We start from the raw sequence: 14,916 nt of genomic DNA on the forward strand, positions 1-14,916 counted from the left end.
ATAGAAACTTATATTACCGCCAGTGATTGATGAGCTAGTGTAAACATAATACGTAGTGGAATAGTCATGGGAAGTGAGGAGAAGAAACAATTGGTAGAAGAGTTGCATGTGCCTGCCAGATGGAATTTATTTATATATATACATAAATTTATACAAATATATAAAATGATTTTTTTTTTACAATTAAACTTATAATTAAACATATATACATCAAATTTATATATAAATGATAGAGAAACTTATATATATTTTATTCAATCATCTGAAACAGAGAAATTCAGTTAATATTTTGCAAATTGCAAGCTTAACTCATGATACTCACATCTATTCGTTGCTGTACCCGTCGTGCGAAAACGTTAACTTCTTGATACACACAATGTATCGGCTTCTTTTCACGATCGGTATACAATTTTTCATGTAATTTACATGGAGTCTGATCAGGTTGAATGTGACGTATTAAATTGTCGAATTTCGGACAGCCGAAATTTTCTAAGTAGGCATTTGGGATATCCAGATAATTTAATAAATCCCGTTCTATGTGCCGGCCTTTATACGCAACGACTGGATATTCACATTCATATACACTATTATTAACAAATTTGTGTACATCCTCCTGGGTAAACTTCTCATATCCCGTGTTGCCATATCTAATTCCATGCACATTTTTCGAAAACATAACTGACACTTTCTCTGTCTGAAATACTCAGACTTCTAAATGAATCACGGATGCGAAATGCTGCATAATATGTTTTCCAAGAAATTAAATTTTTAATTGCAATTTCCTTATAAATAAATTTCTCATTCACCATAAACCCATCAATATCAATGATATGGGTGATATATAGAAGATTATCCATTTTAAGTCGTATACTTGTAAAAGTGAAGAATAAAGTTATACTGAACTGTTTTCAACGGAGTACACGTTAAAGCAATACTGATGCCTGTCCTACGATTTCTACGAGCTTTTAAGCACTGTTAGGGAAGTGTCAACAATTTTTTTAATCTACGGTAGGAAGATGCCTATACTACTCTTAGAATAACGGAAACGTCATTGGCTCTAAGAGAGAATATCTTCTGCCCTATGCTACATGTAGTGGGCGGTAATTCTAAGATGCTTTAAGGGTTGACAAAACTTTTGTCCTACGGTGGGGAAATGACTGACCTGCCACTCTTGGAAAAACGGAAACATCATTGGTTCTCAAGAAAATATTTATGACCTATGCTACGTATAGTGGGAGATAGTTTTGACCTATGGTGAGGATAGTAGGAGGGATGAAGAACAATTAGCTTGAAGAGAGGGAGAAATTTTCATGAAACATGCATATTTAAATAGAATTATTTTAGTATAAAAAACGTAGGCATAATGGCACCATCGTTCGTTGATTTTCAAGGATTCCGATTGACGGATAAGTCATTTATAATCAAAGAATTTGCTGTTATACAAGAACAAAAAGTGTTCCATATTTTATTTTCACCGCCCTATTCATATTCGTGGCTAAGTGAAGAGGAGCGAAAGCGGACAGTGTAAGTATATGAAAAAGAAAAAATATATATTATTTTTGTTTAATATAATGTTTCTTTTTAGCTGGTTCTTTCTAAATTATCACGGCTTAAATTGGGCGGATGGCTACTCACCCTACTATAAATATAAAGATATTATAAGGAAGTATATTTATGATGATGAGGATGAGATTTTTGTGAAAGGAATTGAAAATACAAATTGGTTAAGAGATATTTGTAATTTAGAAATAACTAATGTAGATAATTTTATGTGGGAGGATTTTGATTTAGAAGATAGCTTGCATAATTCACATCTTCCAGCATGTTTGAATCATGAAGGTGTATGTGCCTTAAAAAATGTCTATTATATGAAATATATGTATGAGCAAAAATCTGGAATATATGTTAAACTGAAAAACGCTTGCATCTATTTTCTAACATGTCGTTATCTGTCCTCAATGTTCTCTTACTCCCTGAAGTGTTTCAGAGATCCTTTATCTAAAGAGAGCTCAGTTTCCCACCCACTTTTCCTCATTTCCTGATTAGTCCTCTCGAAGAAAAGAACAAAAGATGTCTCTACGAAATAGAGTTTTGAAAACGCAAGAAGAATATCGCGAGTGGGTACGCGAGTGTCATGAATATATTCATAAACTCAGAATCTCTAATCGCAACGCACCTATAGGCACGCTGCAGAAAAATTTTGCAGAAATTGCACAAATACAGTGTCCTCTACTTAGAGCAGCTAAGGATAAGAGTTATTTTTTGAATCATGCTCTCAAGAATCTTGATTTAGGAAATCAGCATAATTATCATGAGTGGGTACGCAAGTGTCGTGATTATATTCGAAGTTTAAGAGATGCTAATAGATCTGCAGCTCCAGATACAGTACACAAAAATCTGACTGAAATAACAACTATCCAGCGTCTACTTCTGCATGTGGCAAAAAATAAGAAATCAATTGGAGTGAGAAAGCTTATTTGGAAAGATCTCGAGTCTTCATTTAAATCTCGAATATGTAGCGGAATGGTTGTAAATTATAATTATATAGAACCACGTGATTTTCTAACAGGTGCAAAAGACTTAGTACAGACCTACACAGAAAAAGTGTTTAATAACGTGAATGCAGTTAAGATAAATTGCATCTTTAACGGACAATTTATTTGTAAAGAGATAAGTGATATTAAACATATCTCAACCCGCAATGCAGTTTTATACAAAACTGATAGTTTTAGTGAATGGTACAATACAGATGTAATAGACAAAATTCTAAAAGAATTGAGTGAGTTTCAAGAGCGTGATAGTGGATAGGCGTTGGAAAAAATTCTGAATTTAATTATAAATATAAATTATTATAACCCGCTGCATATAGGTTGTGCAATCGAGCTTCCAGAATCTATTAAGAATAAACAGGCTGTGATACACATACACAGTGATGATAATACATGTTTTGCATGGGCTGTAACGGCTGCACTCTATCCGGCAAAACCGAATACTCATCCACAACGAAAATCTTCATATCCTCATTTTACAACTGTTTTCGACGTTAGAAGTATAACGTTTCCGACTACATTAAAACAGATTCCGAAATTTGAGGAAGATAATGGTGTCTCTATTAATATTTTTACTATGGTGGAAGAGACTGAGACGAATGAGAATACAATCATAACACCTCTACAATTAACAAAACGCAAGAGGACCAGACACGCTAATCTTCTTCTTCTTCTCGAGCATCAAGGAGCAACAGCAAATTTTATATACATCAGGAACCTTTCCAGACTGCTAAATGGACAGCTTACTAGAGGAAAACGCTCTCATCTTATTTATGATCGGTATGTTTTACTGTATATATATATATATCGGAGAACACTTAAATTTTTCTAACCACCGCCCGAATACATCCGTCTTTTCCGGTTCCTACCATGAAACTGTCACTTAATTTACTCCGCATCATACTTCCGCCCTCCCTTCCACGCCTTGTTTATTTACTATCCCACTTTACATTATTAATTCCGATTTGCTTACATCTCGTTGAACCTAACGCTCACTCGTTCTTCTCAACATATTACTGCTATCTCCACCATAGCCCAACTACCTCCCACTATATTCCCCCAACCAATCACTTCTCAACCTATCATCTCCGACACGGCCATTCTGACAAATCATCCGTCCTCGGATGTTGCTCCACAATCACAATAACAACCCACTTGATATTAAAACCATGATACCCATCAATCTGTCGGTCGTACTATTAATCTGCTAGTATCAAATCCATGATACCCAACAAAAACTTTCGGTCATACCATTGACCTGCTAGTATCAAATCCATGATACCCAACAAAAACTTTCGGTCATACCTTTGACCTGCTAGTATCAAATCCATGATACCCAACAAAAACTTTCGGTCATACCATTGACCTGCTAGTATCAAATCCATAATACCCAACACATTTGTCAACCTCTTTATCCTCACCAATAGTCCGTTCGCCCACCGCCAACTCACGGACTCTAATATAGACGAGTACCGGGCTAGGACTACGATACAACTATTGGTGAATCTCACACAACTTCTACTTTTTTTTTTCAACACTTACTTACTCATCAACTCACAAATCCATTATGCTCTTCACCACCGATACATCGCCCATTTTCTTCCTTTCCTCTACCTAACAATCCCAACTGCATCCTTTTTCATTTGTGGTAATCCCACTTCTGATATCGGAGAACACTTAAATTTTTCTAACCGCTGCCCGAATACTTCCGTCTTTTCCGGTTCCTACCATGAAACTGTCACTTAATTTACTCCGCATCATACTTCCGCCCTCCCTTCTACGCCTTGTTTATTTACTATCCCACTTTACATTATTAACTCCGATTTGCTTACATCTCGTTGAACCTAACGCTCACTCGTTCTTCTCAACATATTACTGCTATCTCCACCATAGCCCAACTACCTCCCACTATATTCCCCCAACCAATCACTTCTCAACCTATCATCTCCGACATATATATATAATTACTGCTTCTATATTCTAATATTACTTCTTCCCTCCTATAGTTGCTTACACTATTTTCACAATGATGAGAAACTAAAATCGCATGAACGTGATTGTGCGCAACTCAATAAAAACATCCGAATTGTGCTACCTGACAAGGACCGTTGGGTTTCCTTCAATAACATGAAGAACAGTGAGAGGGTGCCATTTATCATATACGCTGACATTGAATGCTTGCTTGAAAAAGTTGAGCAAACGGATGACGATATTGGTATTTATCAAAAACACATACCTTTTAGTATAGGTTATTATTTTAAAAGCGTTCGTGATTCATCGCTCTCAACTTACAAATCATATCGTGGACTCGAGTGTATAGAATGGTTTGTGCGAGAACTCGATAAAATTGCTAGCATAGCGAGCGAAAAACTAAAGACTGTAGTGCCTATGAGAACGCTAAGTATTAGTGAAAATTCAAGGCATTATACTGAGCCCAACTGTCATATATGTAAAAAGCCGTTTCTTCCAGATCAAATACGTGTTCGCGATCATGATTATTTAACTGGTAAATATAGGGGACCTGCTAATAATAATTGTAATTTAAACTTTAACGATTCACATGTAATACCTGTAATTTTTCATAATTTATCAGGTTATGATGCACATTTTATTTTCGGTACAATCGCTAACTTGTATGAAGGTTCAGTACACTTGTTACCTGTACATAAGGAGAAGTATATTTCATTCACTAAATTCATCCGTAAATATAATATACAAGTAAGGTTTATCGATTCTTTCAAATATATGGCATCTAGTTTAGACAAATTGGGTTCATATTTAACGAGATGACAGTTAAAAAATTTAGAGTCAGAATTCTCATATTTAAACATAGAACAATTTAACCTTCTGACAAGGAAAGGTATTTTTCCTTACGATTACATAGATAGTCTGAACCGTCTGGAAGAAACTGCTTTACCTCCACGCGAGATATTCTATAATAGATTATCCGATAGTGATATTAGTGAAGGTGCGTATAATCACGCTAAGGAGGTATGGACCAAATTTCAAATAGGAACACTTGGTGAGTATAGCGATCTCTATTTGAAAACTGATGTACTATTGTTGGCTGACGTTTTCGAAAATTTTCGTGATAGCTGCATGCAAACTTATAATTTGGATCCTGCTCATTATTATACACTCCCAGGCTTCACTTGGGATGCAATGCTCAAACATACAGGAATAAGATTAGAACTTTTCACTGACGTAGAAATGCTGCTTTTCGTAGAACGGGGCATACGTGGTGGTTTAAGCCAATGCTCGCACCGCTATGAAAAGGCTAACACACACAATCGGTACATGCAAAACTACAATCCCGAGGAACCTTCTAAGTATTTAATGTACTACGATGTAAATAATTTGTATGGGTGGACAATGTCTCAACCGCTACCTACTCCCGGATTTCGCTGGATTGAAAATGTTAATAATTTGGATATCTCTAATATACCGATAGATTCACCCGAGGGTTATATTTTAGAGGTTGACTTAGAGTATCCAAGCATGCTTCACGATAAACATTCCGACCTTCCATTTTGTCCCGTACGTGATGCACCACCGGGTACACGTCAGAAGAAGCTACTTGCAACTTTAGAAAATAAGGAGCGCTATGTTATACACTATCCTGCTTTACAGCAATGTATGCGTAATGGTGTTGTCTTAAAATACATTCATCGCGTTTTAGGATTTCAGCAGTCCACCTGGTTACGTAAATATATCGATCTGAACACTAGTTTGCGTGCAGCATCTAAAAATGAGTTTGAGAAAAATCTTTTCAAATTAATGAACAATGCGGTGTTCGGTAAGACTATGGAGAATGTTAGAAATAGAGTTGATGTAAGACTCGTGAGTAGGTGGGAGGGAAGATATGGTGCTGAAGCAATGATTGCTAAGCCTAATTTTCACAGTCGCACTATATTCAGTGAGAATTTGCTCACGATTGAATTAACAAAATTAGCAGCTAAATTCGATAAGCCTATATACGTAGGTATGAGCATTCTTGATATTTCGAAAACATGTTTGTATGATTTTCATTATGATTATATGCTTTCTACGTTCGGTAGCAAATGTAAAGCGTTATATACCGATACGGATAGTCTAATATACAGCATTGAGTGTGATGATATTTACACTATTATGAGGGAGAATCTTGCTAGATTCGATACAAGCGATTATTCTCCCAACAATCAGTACAATTTACCTCTAGTAAATAAAAAAGTCCCTGGGCTGATGAAAGATGAGAATAATGGGCAGATAATGACAGAGTTTATTGGACTGAGATGAAAAATGTACACATTTAAAGTACAAAAGAAAATTATCAAAAAAGCTAAAGGTATTAAGACTTACGTTGTTGCTAGAAACATAACCTTCGAGGACTATAAGGACTGTTTAACAAATTTTACTGTACAAGTCCGCAATCAAAATTTAATTCGCTCAAAATGGCATAATGTTTATTCGATTACGCAACGGAAAGTAGCTCTCAGCCCATACGATGATAAGCGTTATATCGTGCACGGAACTGTATCGACTCTACCATGGGGTCATTATAGAATAAATTAATTATATTTAAATTGAATAATTTTATTAATAAATATTGTTTTTACAAACTATTATCTTTATTTATCCATGAATTATGTTTATTATCGAATCCTAACCACTTCACAAAGACCTTATCACCCTTCTTACGTAATACCTTCTCCACTAGATATACATTAGGATTAGCAGTTTTTAAAAGTTCATATTCGTAGAATTCTCCGTATATATCAGTACCACTAGAGTCTCTAAGTAAATATGTAACAGGATTTGTTTTCTGCACTTTTATAATTTCAAATATTTCAGTTGTCCAATTTGGTGTGTATCCCTTTGCGAATACATTCTTGTATATACTGATTCGTACAAAATCACCTACTTTGAACTTGGCACGGCCAACATTCTTTATATTATTATATACTGTAGTCAGGAGCATATTAGCATGATCTGGCGTCACATCAACTGGTCGCATTCCTATAGTACGATGTTTTCTTGCGTTGTAGTCTTCAACTAGTCGCCGCAGTATGCCTCGCCACTTATAATTTCCATTCAACGTAAATCATTTCCACATTTCAGTCTTCAGCGCGCGATTCCAGCGCTCAACTATCGTAGCTTTCAATACGCTGTATGTTAAGTAATGATTTATTCTACGTTTTTTTATAAGCGATTTGAAATCACTATTATAAAACTCCTTGCCATCATCTGTCTGCAAATTTTTGGGACATCTCCCACTTTTCAGAATCTTCGTAAATGCGTCTGTCACTTCCTTGCCAGTTTTGGTTTTTAGTGCTACTGCCCATCCAAATTTCGACAATGCATCAATAACTGTGAGAATATAGTGGTAACCTCCGTCAGTATAATTCTTCATATCAACCAGATCTGCTTGCCAGAGGTCATCGAAGCCTCGTATTATAACTCTTCTACGTTGAAAATTCCGTCTTGCAGGTACATGCAGTTCTTCGACCAATTTTTTCTTTTCTTCACTATCCATAACTCTTCAGGTATGTGTTGGGTTTACAAGGGTACAACGAGCACTGATGGTAGTAAAAGTTTCTTTTTCCTAATAAAACTCTTTGTCGAATTATTTCAAGAAGAATTCTCCTTAGCATGATTCTCCCCATGAAAAATAGCACTTTTTTTTTTTAATTCCGCATTATCTTCATTATATGTTTCTTTGATTCAGCATCCTCTTTAGTCTGATTCTCCATGAAAATTGATGCATATTTCTTTAAATCTGCATTATCTTCAGCATGTTTCTGCATGAAATTACTCAATTTCACTTGAAAATCATTCAGCCTTAACTCGGTTTCATCCAGTCTTAACGCAATACTTCGTAAAATATCACTGTTTTCTTGCATTTCAATTTTAAGGTTCTCACGTACAACATTCATATTATCCAGCAGAGCACGCATATTCACAGCACATTTCTCATCAGTAGCATCAAATCCTAAATTTGAAATAATATTCCGCTTAGCATTAAATGCATTCATACGTTTATCAAATTTTAATGTTTCATCTTCAGTTTTGCGGAAATATTTTCTCACATTACTGGCAGTGGAAATACCTCCAAATTTATTTATCGACATTGTGAAGTAACACAATCAACTGGGAAATTATGGAAAGTGTAATCTCTTTTATAGGATAATACGTTCTTCATGAAGCTCCTCAATTATTGATTGTATCTCATTATGATGATTCGTATGTCCTGCAGCAGATGATGCTATCAAAAGTCTCAAACGTTCAACTAATTCGTTCGGATCATTCCAATGTACATAGTTCACTGGTTTATCATTAACACACATATAACCGCTACCTTTTACAAGATTCTTTGGAGGAAATAATGGGCTAATTATTTTCTTCCATTTATGACCCTTATTCCCACGAAGCTTTCCCTCGCTACTGTAATCTGCTCTGTGTACAATAGTTTGAGAAAGAATATTCTTATATGTTTTTAAATCATCTTCAGTATAATCATGTGGCTCTTTCATGAAGATCAATTCAAATAGACCAATAGTACCCTGATAATACTCATCATCAATAATAATAAAATCTTTACGATTTACTTTAAAAGAACATTTTCCAAGTCTCATTTTGTTAAGTCTAGCATCTCGTTCAATTCCAAAATTATCATCAATTAAATCCTTATTTTTACGCAGAAACATCTCTATATATTTACGTCCAATTGGTGCATATTCTGACAAAGAACTATTTAAATCTAAGGATCTTTGCAATGGTGATGATGGAGTTTCTGCTTGCATTGGTGATGGTATTGCTAAATCATTAACATCCTTTTCCACTTTCACTCCCTCCTCCTTCTCCTCCTCCTTATCCCCATCCTCTTCCAGAGAAAGGTATAATGTTTCATTAGGTCGTGAATTTACTTGCTCATCATCATCATCATCAGATGAAGGGGTTGGAATTTTAATTCTAGAGTTGTCTGCGAAATATTTACGTTGTGGAGTCGATGAGAAATAAGTTCTTTTACGTTCCGTTGGAATAATCAAAGAATTATCGCTTACAGTAGTCTTCTGCAGCGGTTCCTGTTTATACTCATATTTCGGGGACACGAAGGTCATCTCATTATGTTCAGTGAGCTTCTTCAATGGCTCAACAATTGGTTTAAAAGTTTCATTTAAATTGGTTTCCATCATTTCTCTTCCTGATTTGAGTGCACGATATTTTTCACGAATTACTTTACTTTTCGCGGCAATCTTCTTTAGCAGCATCTTTTCTTCCATTTTCCTGCTTTCCATGTTTTCCACGTTCAATCCACGTTCAATCCACGTTCAAATCTACGTTCAATCCACGTTCAATCCACGTTCAATCCAGGTTCAATCCACGTTCAATCCACGTTCAATCCAGGATCAATCCACGTTCAATCCACGTTCAATCCAGATTCGGTCCACGTTTTTATTTCCACGTTTATACTAGGTTTATTCCATGCTCATTTGATGTGTGTGTTTTGATGGACACTTAGCTCTAAACTGAACAATCTTAAGCAAACGGTATACTATTTAATCTTAGCATACTCATCGAAACCTTTCCGATATCTACCATTTTGAATTGTACTATCCTTGTCGATCACTAGAAATCCATAATCATGGTGCCAGCACTTTGAACACAATTCATTGAATTTTTCAAATGACATATCCGTGTTTACATGATCGTTATAAATATGTTTTAAATTAGTACCATCTTGCTTAAAGACTATGAGAAGATTTGCATTATCACGAATCATGTGTTTCGGAATTTTAGCATAAGTCTGGCAGAAGTAGAAGCAGTCAATATATGAATGTCTACCCATGGAGAAGTAGTCTCTGATATTATCCTGCTTATCGTTAGCAACATCATCAAATATGAAAATAGAATTGGGTAACGCCTCAGTTACCTTTACAACGTCGCTATTGTTTGAAAATTTAAAATATCCAATACCTTTTAGTCCTTTTAATAACCGTTCAAGGTATTGATACTTGGGTTGTTGAAGCGACTTTGAGTATACATAAATATTTTCAAATCTCACACCGTTAGGATTTTCTACGAGACTAAGCAGTACGTTTGTTTTACCGCAATTCGAGGGTCCGCAAATTATACTACGAATTGTAGATGGAAGTAGGGATCCATGACGTTTACTCCTTCCTCCACAACCCCCACCGACAATAAAACGATCGGCGTTGGAGACACGAATGTGCAGTGGTTGCTTTACGAAATCCATAACTGTAAAACTCTATGATCATGCAAGCTATTTATAGGCTCGAAGCAGATTATCTCATCAGTTCTCATTATGTCGTTGTTAATGTTAGATGTGCTACGTTTGGAGGATTTAACTATTGAGCAGCTTGAATACATTCCAAAAATTTTACTATTGAAGCGCTTTCCAAACAGTATTCGACTTGTTTGGTGTAAATTACCTGAGCACATTCGTGCAGATCCTGAAGTGCAACAATATCGTGCCTGTAGGGAACATTATAATTTACCTAATCAAGATCATTTTGATGGAATACCGCCTTCAATAAAAAATTGCTGGATGTGCCAACGAACCCGTTAGGAAAGCATGACATGATGAGATATGGTTGTGGATCTTTTTTCAATAAGCTGCTAAATAAACTACCCTTCGAGCTGCATGTACCTGGCTACAATTATTGCGGTCCAGGTACTCGCCTTCATGAACGGTTAGCACGTGGTGATCGAGGAATAAACCCTCTGGATGATGCTTGCCGTGAGCATGATATCGCATATTCAGTATATAAGGACCTGCCCTCGCGTCATCATGCTAATAAGTACTTGCACGCCGTGTACGACAACGTTTCATAGCTAGTGACTCATCCGTAGGTGAACGAGCGACAGCGACTGCTGTCTGGGCATCAATGAATACAAAACGGAAAATCGGCTTAGGACTGCGAGTGTCTAGAAAAAGTACGAAGAAAAGAAAAATTCGTGTACCGAAAAAACGAGGTGGTTTATTGAGGAAAAAGTCACTTACTAAAACAAAACGGGGAGGTTTATTACCATTGCTTCCGCTGCTGAGTGCGGTGGGCGCATTAGCTGGCGGTGCAGCAGGTATAGCAAAGGCTATAAACGACACCAAAGCAACCAAAAAACAATTGGAAGAAATGCATCGACACAATCGCTTAATGGAAGCGAGACGGGGACAAGGTTTATACCTCGCACCATACAGTCGAATAGGAGAGGGAGTGAAAAGGAAAAGGAAAAGAAAAATAAATGGACTTCCTAAATCTGGACCTACTAGTAATATGCAATTATCAAACGTCTGCCGTAAAATACCGCATTTTCGGGGAGTCTTTATGCGTACATCTCTACCTCAAAATGCGCAACGCAATGAGTGCGCAATTGTGAATCTTGATGACGATCAAGGTCCTGGAACACATTGGGTCGCTTACGTTAAATGTAATAAGCACGTTAAGTATTTCGATTCCTTCGGAAATTTAAAACCTCCAATTGAACTTGTGGAATATTTTGGACCTTCTGCTATAATTTACTACAACCACGACCAATATCAATCGTATGATTCAAGCATATGCGGTCAGTTGTGTGTCAAGTTTCTACGTGAACAATGTCTTTAACAGTTACACTTTGTGGCCGTGACTCGGTATTGGGGTCAGATTTTTTCCCCCCGATCGATCTTCGAGATGGACATTATGAACTCGGTCTCGTAGACTTTCAGAGCTTCAATTCAATCTCTAATGTTGATGAGACAAACAATATATTTTACGTTGGTGATCAGGAGCTAACTATACCTACAGGTTGTTATGAGCTCAATGCTATAAATGACTTTTTACGTCCTCAGATGTTCGAAGGTGATGAAGAAGAAGTAATTGTTCTACGTGCTAATAATAATGCATTAAAAAGTGAAATAAAGTGTAAATATCAGATTGATTTTACACAACCTAACAATATAGGCTCTTTGTTGGGTTTTTCATCAGATCGTGTTATTACACCGAACACACTAGCTGAATCAGACAAGCCCGTAAATATTATAAGAGTAAATATTCTACGAATTGAATGCAACATTACAGCTGGTGCGTACACAAACGGTAGACCTCGACATGTTATACATGAATTTTTTCCGAGTGTTCCGCCAGGTTATAAAATCGCAGAAACACCGAAGAACGTCATTTACTTGCCAGTCATTGCGAAAGTAATTGACCGTCTCACCTTGCGTATTCTCGATCAGGAAGATCGTATAGTAAATTTCGGAGGTGAAGAAATCACAATTCGTTTGCATATTAGAAAATGTTGATTTACAAGAATATTTATAAATCACCGATACTCGATGAGCCTATCAGTCCAACTGCTGCAGCAGGACAGAATACATTGAGTGAAGGTAACGCTGGAGGACAAAATACATTGAGCGAAGGTAACGTTGGAGCACCATTAACAAGAAGAAATATCACCTTTCTACAATCACTGGGTTTCAACGTTAGAAATAAAAATGGATCCATTAGATGTAACCGCTCAACCGGTGTTCGACAATCGCATCACTAAAATGGAAATGCATGCATACAATCCTTATGCAAATGCCTCATTGGGAAATAGTGATGAAATTCGAATTCCTATGCAACAGCAAGATTTAATTCTTCTACCCTGTGAAAGTTATCTCTATATTGAGGGAAAGACAATCGTTGGAAGCCGTGCTCCAGATGCAGCAGCCCAAGATGTCGTAGGACTTGACTGTAATTCCATGGCATTCTTGTTTGATGAAATTCGCTATGAATTGAATGGTATTGAGATTGACCTGCAGTAAGAATGTGGGTATTACTAGCTCCATGAAGAATCTCATCTCCTTAACTGCTGAGGAAAGTGCAAGTCTACGTCATTCAGGATGGTTTCTAATAGATCACAGGTTTACGAATCATTTCAACATTTGTGTACCATTGCAAATGCTGTTGCGTTTTTGTGAAGATTACAGAAGAGTTATAATAAATGCACGTTATGAACTCGTTCTTATTCGAGCACGTGCTGATATAAATTCACTACATTCTTCGAGAAAAATCATCAACTCCAAAATTGATTTGCAAAAAGTGCAGTGGAGGATTCCTCATGTATCACTGAATGATTATACAAAACTTAAATTTCTACGTTTGATTGAGCAAAACAAAAGTCTAACCATGGCTTTTCGTTCCTGGGAACTCTACGAATATCCACTTCTACCTGAAACACAGAGGCATACATGGGCCGTAAAATCTGCAACACAATTGGAGAAACCTCGATATGTTATACTAGCATTAAGACAAAATAAGAAGAGAACGCAGCATATGGAGGTGCTTAGATTCAATGACAGTTCTGTTCGTGATGTTAAAGTCTATCTGAATTCAGAATTTTATCCATATGACCGAATTGATAGTGATAGCGAAAAAAACCGTTATTCTGTACTATATGATATGTATGTTAAATTTATCCATTCATATTATGCAGGAGAAAAACAGTCTAAACCAATGCTTAATTACAAAAACTTTGTGGAATACGGTCCTCTCTTCGTCATCGATTGTTCGCATCAAAATGAATCTATAAAGTCAGGCACTGTTGATGTTAAAATTGAGATTGATTGTACTAGAAATATTCCAAGTAATACTACTGCGTTTTGTTTAATTATACATGATAAAATCGTTGAATATAACCCGCTTACTAGTATTGTTAGAAATGTAAGTTAATATACTAGATTTATATGTATCTTACTAATGTAGTGAGGGATAAAGAAAAAATAAATAAATAAGATATAATAAACATTTATTGATGCTATTCCTTAAAAACATTCCTTACAAACATTTCCAAAATTTATCTTATGATTATCCTTGGGTAACTTTAAATTCTAAATTATTGTATCGTCCTCCAACATATAAGATTTTTATGTATTCGCTGATGCAGCATTTTGAAGTTCTTTGATTAGTTCAGGCGACTCCAGTAATTTCATCATCCTTGAGGGTAGGAAGAACCATTCGTCGGTAGCCAGCTTCGCTATTAATTTCTCTCCATATTTAGTCTTAATTTTCACTAATTCAGTGATTTGATACTCCTTATTCTCCTCAAAATATTCAGCTTTACGAAAGTCTTAGGTTCGTAAGTTACACTTGCAAGTGCATTGATCTTGGTTAAATCCATTTTTCTGTGAAAAAACATAGAAATTGAGAAAAGAAAAATATTGAAATAGAATAGCAAGAAAAGAGAATAATAATAAAAGAATAATTCTTACCACCCAAAAGAGTTTCTGTGGTACAGCAAGAAAAATATTCGGAATATAGCTTTGCACTGGATCTTTCACCTCCTTGAAGCTTCTAATGAAAACTGACTGACTGAAATTTCCCGATTGTTAACAACAAGGGTTTTA

The sequence above is a fragment of the Prorops nasuta genome, unplaced genomic scaffold, assembly GCF_024137725.1.
Source record: "Prorops nasuta isolate Cenicafe-Biocafe unplaced genomic scaffold, Cenicafe_Pnas_1.2 PNAS00009, whole genome shotgun sequence".
NCBI classification, from domain to species: domain Eukaryota; kingdom Metazoa; phylum Arthropoda; class Insecta; order Hymenoptera; family Bethylidae; genus Prorops; species Prorops nasuta.